This window comes from Diceros bicornis, chromosome 38, assembly GCF_020826845.1.
Source record: "Diceros bicornis minor isolate mBicDic1 chromosome 38, mDicBic1.mat.cur, whole genome shotgun sequence".
Classification (NCBI taxonomy): Eukaryota; Metazoa; Chordata; class Mammalia; order Perissodactyla; family Rhinocerotidae; genus Diceros; species Diceros bicornis.
This window is the reverse complement of record NC_080777.1, coordinates 19,266,238-19,274,769: the sequence shown is the minus strand read 5'-3', so window position 1 is coordinate 19,274,769 and position 8,532 is coordinate 19,266,238.

Here is an 8,532-nt window from a genome sequence, read left to right as displayed (position 1 = left end):
ATTTTTATGTTTTTCAAATATCTTGGTCTTATTTGACACACCGTGTTATTCAATTTGCTTTTTTATAATTTAGTAATTGTTATAATAAATATGCTGCCCATGGTGTTTTGGTATCTATTATACTTTGTAGATAAAATATACACAATATATAAAATCACTACTTCCTTTGCCATTGTAGGAAAAAATTAGCCGTAGATAATATGTAACTGCATGGTTACTGCTGTGTTCAAATAAAATTTTATTTACAAGAAGAGATGGCAGGAGAGATTGAGCTCGTGGACTGTAGTTTACCCTGGATTTGGAGTACACCTCTTCAATTGAAACAACATCAAGCAGTTCTATTTTGGACGTGTTTGTGAATGAAACAGTCCTAAAAATATTGCAAAAAAGTAAAATTCTAAATAGTTTTTTTTCCCCTATTTCATCTATGTCTCAAAAAGTGTGTGCTTTTGAAATTTTACTTGTGTTTTGTTATTGGAAAACTGGAAATAGCAAATATTGGCAGTCAGCCGATGTTTAGGAATGTAGTGCTTATTCAGCCACAGAAATTAATGGAAATTGCTTATTATGATGATGTGATTTTAATATAGAGAGGTATTATTTATGAATTACTTTAACCACTACATTAAATATACATGACTCTATTTTATTTACTTTTGTAGTAATTTCTTTTGTTCAGATTGTCATGTATTTCTTTGTAATAACTCATCTGAGTCTCCATTACAGCTCATGACAATCAAGTTTTATTCCGCTATATCTTTTTGCTCTTGTTATTTCTTATATTCAAATGTAAGCACCTAACTTTTTTGCTGAGTATTTTAAGGCCAATTACATATATCACATCATATGGCTCATAAATCACTTAGTAAATGTCTCTACATGATAAGGATTTAAAATATAATAGCAATATCATTAGCACATCCAACAAAATCAGCAAAAACTAAAGGAAAAAAAACCTATGTCTTCTAATATCCTGTATGTTTTATTTTGTCCTATTTTCTCAAAAAGCTATTTTTGCCTTTGGTTTGTTCAATTCAGTATACCGACAATGTCCACACATTTTATGCTATTTAATTTTACGCTGATTTGACTTCCTATTTTCTAAGAGTGTGACCACTCCTCAACTTGGACTCAGCTGTACTGAGTATCTTCTTAAAACGGAGGATGAGGCGAGGATGTGATAGGACTGCCTAGCCTCCACCTTCAAGGGTCATCAGTCAATCACAAGCAAGAGGAATAAAGAACACATGTGACTTGTCACAGCAGAGAGGGAACTGTGAATGTTAGAATAAGATGAAGATCAGAAAAATCATCAACTTCCAGTTCATTGAGACAAGTCCAAGCTTCTTTATCTGATAAGTTTCTATCATAAAAACATAGAATGTGAGATGTCCACGTCTAGAGCAACATTGAATCAATTACTAAAAGGATCTTTCAGCAATTTTTGTAATACATTAGACGTCGAAGCAAGAGAAAATTTCAGGGAACAACAGGAATCTATAAAAACTCAAAGAGTTGAACAAGATGCACTGCAGGGGATTGTGATAGTTCAGGTGGCTACATTGGAATTTCTTTGGTAAATATTGATTTTCCTGAGCTACACACCAGCAATGGAGAAGATGATGACCAATTAACATTTTATTTTTTTTAACTAAAAGCTAAAGGGTCGGATTTCAGAAAGCAATACAAGGCATCATAAATGAAATGGAAAACCAGGTAGTGTTTTTCACTAGTTCGCAGTAGCAGATCTCTGCTTTCAGCCATGCTGGGAAAAATAGTTTAAAAATTAGTGATACTGCTTTTGCTTCTGGGTAAGATGGGGCAACATAGACCAGATTTACTCTCTTGTTAGAACCAACCAAAAACACCCAAAAAGACAAAATATATGAAACAATGATTTTTGAGGTATTGGAGGGCAGGGAATGATACAATGTGGTCTCTGAGAGATGGGAATAAAAGAGATGAGCCTTACATTTGCACAGGCTTATTGCCTTGAGAGAAGTTCCAGGACTTCTAGCTGGGAAAGGGGAACCAAGGAGAGCCCAAGAGACTCTCTGACTTGAGGAGATTAAAGTGAGAGTGCTGGGTACTCAAGGCTGCTAGAGCTTGAGGACAGAGTACTGGGGAGAGAGCTGCACAGAGAGAGAGCACTTGAGACCAGCAGAGGGTCTCCCTCGGTTATTCAGTTGAAGACTGATCACTATATATTATAAAGTGTACATGGGCTATCTTTTTCCTTTTACCATCATGCTGTGTGGATAATGATAACTGATAACTCACTATGCTTTAATTTGTTTTTCTTGGATTTTAAGGAGCTCGAACAGATTTCCTATGCTTATTAGCCCATTTGGTAAAGTTTTTTTTGTAAATTACCTACCAAATTTCTAGCCAGCTTTTCAATTTTTATTCTATTTCTTTCTTCGTAGGAGGTGATACCTAAAAATTTGTATTTCTATTTCCACATGTGAGTGTAAACAGTTACTTGCATATGTTGCAATTTTTTCCACTGGCTTTCCTTTTCACTCATTTTTTGTATCTTTTGAAAAGCAGATGTTCTTAGTTTTAATGCAGTGATTCAATAAATGTTGTTTTTAAAAAATAAATATATTATCCCTGTGTTTACAAAGCATGAAGTCATGGAGGTGTTGTCTGTATTTTCTTCTAGAACTTTTATTATTTTACTTAAATTTGAATCTACAATTCATCTGAAATTTACTTTTGCATATGGTGTGAGGGAAGGGTCAGTTTTAACTTTTCCACACATGTATCCAATTGACATATTTCTTTAAAGATCATTATTTTCTCATCACTTCAGTGACACTTTTATCATACTTTAGTGTCCCTTTAGGTACAGGTCTGCTTCTGGAATTTATAGAGCGTTGGCGTAGCAATCCAGAGTCAATTCAACACAATTTTAGGGATTATTTGATTCAAAGCTGAGCTTCAGTCCCTTCCAGGGCCTGTCCACTTCCAGCTTACATTTTTTTCCTAGGTGACAACTCTCCAGATCTTTAGATTCTCCATAAAACTTGAGTACAGTTCACTAGACTTTCATATTTAAAGATGGATTGTTATTGTGTGAGCATTACTATGCAATATTTCATGTACACAGCTTCCCAAACATCTACAGAATTCATCACTCTACTAGTAATACATTCAGCCCCAAACTCTTGGTAAACTATTTTCTCTGATGACTATTTGGATCACAAAATTTTTTCCTTTGACCAAAAGTAAATAAAGAAGCATGTGGTTGGGGCAATAAAAAATATACACTTGTATACCTAAAATGAAAGAATAACCAAAAGTCTTACTAAGACATCCCATCATATGACAGAAAACATGATCAATTCATGGTTCTTACCAGATTCAAAAGCAATTCACATGCAGGTGAAAAGTAATATCTCTAGCAACATATAGAAGTTATCTTCCTGATGACCCTAATACATTCATGATTGAACCTCATTTTCAGTTCAGAAATGGCTGAACTGAGGGCTGAAAGCTTCATTAGCGTTTTGTCAATTTCTCAGGCTTCAAGCAATTTCACTTTAGTTTTTATGTGTCTAAAAAGCAGAGGTTACTGATTTTGTACAGTACTAAATTAAAGTTTCAGGTTCATTTCAAAAGCCTTCTCATTTCTATATCTGTGATTGATGTGAAGCTTACATATTGCAAATGATATTTAATTTCTCAAGTTTGTGAGAAATTGTCTTTATTATTTAAAAAATATGCCTTTTCAGGATCATGTTACTTTCAAAAGTTGGATTAATATGACCTTGTTTCAGAGTAAATGACTATCCACATTCTTTTGTCATTAAACAATTATACCTTACTGGAATATTTGTACAGATCATACATATATAATTAAATATCAGTTATATGAAATTAGTAAGAAAATTATTATTTTGATTTCTATTGTCAAGTTAATAGCTATAGCTGTTAGCTATATAGCACCCAATGGAAAACTTGGGTGCCTATTATATACAACGTCCTATGTAAGTAAGTACCTGGGAGAAAACATTGTTTATTGATCACTGAAGATGATGACCTTAGAACAATCATTAGAACACCAAGTTCATGGCTTTTCATTTTTTTTTTATCTTCCAGTTGCTCTCTTCTCTTACAGAGCGAATGAGGAGGCTTCCTATTCCAGATATATCCTCCTTCGGGCAAAGTTGCCATGTGGCTCTATGGAGCAGAGCTCTCCCGCCTACTCAGGGCATATAACATGAGCAAAAAATCAATTGTTCTTGGGCAAAAGTGATACTGGAGGCTAGACATATATTGATCTAAGCTGTATAGTAACAAACCATTTGATGAAATTGTTGCTGGCATTTCATGCATCATACATGACTTTAGAAGAAGAGACTGGAGAATAGGACTTCAGTAGTATAGATTTATTAGCAGCTTTGGAAGCAGAAATAAAAGGGAATAGAGAGATTCCAGAAAACTAGAATGTGGCAAGATTGGAAAAGGAAACTTTCACAGAACTAAAACAATTTTAAGTATGATAGGGAAAGACTTTAAGCAACAGAATCCCAATTAAGTGTGCCTATTGTTTATATTGCATTAGATAAATATCAGAATAAGGGTGGCACTAAGCAAACTATTTCATTTGAAGAAAAGGACTCAGAGTAAAGATCAGATGAGTGGTACGCCTCAACTCAAAAGACAATGACCTCAGTGGAGTTTCCTTTAAGTACAAAGACAAAGGTGTAAGGGTGATAAAGCAAGTAGTTATAGCTGATATGAATATTATCTTATCAAGTAAACTGTGGGGTGATTACTGGACTATGCAACAGACTAGAAGACAATAGAAGAGAAACAGACTATGTTGTTAAGAGTGTTTTCCAATTAAAAAATAAAAACAAATCAACCAAAAATAACTAGTCTAAGTAAAAAGACCTGTGATTGTTGAAGACTTGACATTACCCTTGATATCATAACACAGACCCCTGAAAGGCTAAAATTAGAGACTGACAGCACCAATGTTATTGAGGAAGTGGGGAAACCACAAATCTCAGATAGTATTGATGGGAGTGTACGTTAGTACAGCCACTTTGAAAATAAGTACAAATAGCTTTCCACCTAAGAAAATCAAAGAAAATAAAACAGAAAAACAAAAAAACAAACAAACAAAAAAACTATGCTATGAGTCAGAAACTGTACTCCTAGGTATTTATCCAAGAAAATGAAAATAGATTCACAAAAAGATTTGTACAAGATATGCATAGCAGTTAATTCATAATCATCGAAAATGGAAAAATGGGAAATTGGGCGGGTATACATTAATAGGAGAAGGGAAAAACAAAACACGTATATTCAGATAATCGAACATTACTCAGCAGTAAAAGCAAACACACTTCTGACACACGCAGTGGCATGAATGAAGCTCAAAAGCATTACCCTGAGTTTAAAAATTTCTAGACAGAAGAGTGTTGAATGACTTACATTTATGTAAAATTCTAGAACACATAAATTTTGTCTATGGTGAAAAAAATCAGAACAGTAGTTGCCTTTGGAGTGTGAGGCAGGTATGGACTGGAGAAAAAACATGAGGAAACTTTCTGGAGTGATGGTAATAGTCTATACCTTGACAGGAGTGTGAGTGACAGAGGTTTATGCATTTGTCAAAACTCAGCAAATAAACACAATGTTTTTCTCTTTATTGTATGTAAAATTTATGTTAAAAACCTGTAAACAGTTTTTAAGCTCAAGTTAATGATGTGCATACTGAAGTATTTAGGGATAATATTATAATACTTGTAATTTACTTTTAAATGCATTAAAATATGATTAATTAATGGATGCAGTAATGGAAGGATAGATAGTGGGATAGGTATATGATAGAACATATATTTATTGAATTCTTAATAATGGAATCTAGAGAGTGGATATGCAAAAGTTCACTGGAAAATTATTTCAAATTTGTTGTCACTATGAAATTTTTCATTACAAAATGTTTAATAATATCCTCTTTGACCTCGCAAACTGCTATGAGTAACAACAGGGATGAAAAATCTATGCAGCCCCTAAAGAGGGTCAAGTCTCTTCATATGCGGCTGAGGATAAGGTGAAAGAAAAAAACTTCACAGAGAATGAAGGCTGGAGTCAAGGAGAAAAATAAACTGGGACACTCCTCCCACAATGCTAGAATGGAACCTTATTCCCCATTCATAGGGATTATGAGCTCACAGATAATTTCCCAGTGGGATTGCAGATCTCCTTAGGGCCAGTGAGTTCATCATGTCCTCTATTTCTTCACATTTCAAATAGGGCTACTTATTGCAGTTTATCTTTTCCCTATTCCCTCCCTGTATATTGTTATTATTGATTATGAGATGGACTGGTAACCTTTTTTTGTAAGTTTATGGATCTCTGGATCAAGAGAAGCCACATCCAAATCTGATGTAAAGACCAATGCTAATCACATAGACATCCTTGATTTTGAGCTCAACGCCATGAATGTATTCTAATTTTGTATTATGTTCCCTAAGGAAAGTCAAATATGTTCTACGTCGGGGAAGAAGAGCGTACCAAATATTTGAAAGGTAGATTGTGGAAGACATCGCAAGTAGTCAGCAACACTCAGGTCTCCTTCCCTATAAGGCATATGGAATATTGAATATAAATTGTGCTTCTCTGCCCCTTGCAGTTGTCTGTTTGTTCTGTCCAATAAAATGTGAGCAGAATTGTCAATGCGTACTACTTTAGGGCTGTGACACTCAAAGTTCTATGTGGGATTCTCCAGTCTCTCTTTTATTCTGCTGTGGAAAATGTGGAGGACTCATGTTTCACATAGAGCATCCAAAAGATGGTGGAATTTCTGACAGACTGGTACCCTGAATGACTGTGTGAACAAGAGTCCCTTGCTGATCTGAAGGAAATATATAGGAGGAGTTAGAAATATTTGGAGATTTTCTTTACCACTGAGATATTGAGGTTGGCTGTCACTATAGCATAATCTAGACTATTCTATTGAATCAATGATTGCTGACTAATTGCAATATTATAAAATACTATTTTTTATATTTATAAAATATATTTTTTACATTTTTATTATTTACATTATTATAAAATAAAAAGAGTCAGTACAATAGATGAGAATAAAATGAACATCCATGGAGAGCAAATTAGTGATCCAGAGATTATAATCCTGAAGAATCTTGACAAAAGAATAAAAAAAATTGAATTTCCATTAAGATAAAAGAGATAATTGGGAAAGGAGTGGATCATTGCATAGACAGAATTTTCAAATATACAAGAAAATTTATATTAATTTAAAAAAGACCATTTTCCTGATTAAAATGGCACACAAATACAGACAAAAGAAACATTTAAAAACTGTATCTAAATATCTTCTTATGAAATTTCATAATATCAAGGATAAAGAAAAATTCCTAAAATCTTTTATGAAAGATACAAAGTGGAACAGAATAAAAAGAATTTCCACTCCCCCAAAAGGAGTGGAAAAACAATGTGTAACATTTACCAATATCTAAAGTGAATAATATATTAAGTAAAATTATTTAGAACCCTGATATCTATATCTAAATAAATTATCAGTTATGTTTAAAGGCAAAACAGAGATGTTTACAAATTAACAACTCAGATTTGCCACTCATAGACATTTTTTAATGTGTATGTCTGTGTAATAGATGGATTTATTCCAGTAAAATGAAAACAAGAAATGGAATCAAAGAAAGATGTCTACTTGTCATAAAATCTGTAGAGCAGAATATGCCCCAGAAAAAAGTAAAGAGAGTAGAAAGAGATTAAAAGAGAAGCAATATAATACCAATAATTTAAACCTTTTTTTTTCACGTTGCACAGGTTTAGTGACATAAGACTACATATTTTTCTGTGAGCCCAATTATAATAGTCATTTTGATAGTACATAACATAACAGTCACCATACTTAATATGCTTTTTTAATTATTTTCAAATTTTAGAGTCAACCTTTAGGAAAAATATGGGAGATACATGCTTTTGGTCCACTTCTCCAAATATGGCCAATTCTGAATATCTTAGATATCAAAGCAGAGGTTAGTTATGTTCTATTTTCTTTTATAAAATTGGATACATATAGATATTGACATTATATTGCTAAAACATGGTCAAAATATGGAGAAATTGCACTTCTCTTGACCTAGCTATGAGGTATAAAGGAATAGTAAATTCTCAAATTTGGATTTTGTATGATATTGATTCTTGCATTGATGTGTTAGAATAATAATAAGGTTTCTGTGGTAAATTTCCAAAATCTCATCTCTAAACTTACTCATAATATCTGGTACTGACCATTATATGAAGAAACATGGGGTATTATTACATATTTCATTCACAAACTTTCAAAGGGCAGCTTGACAATACACACAGACATTTAGATAGAGCATATCATTTCACCCAGCAATTTCATTTCAGGTATCTAGTATGAAAAATATCTCAAATAATTTTTCAAAAGTAAGAGTAATAGGATGATCATTGCATTATTATTTGTGACAAAAATAGGAACACATAAATTTCCATTCTTGG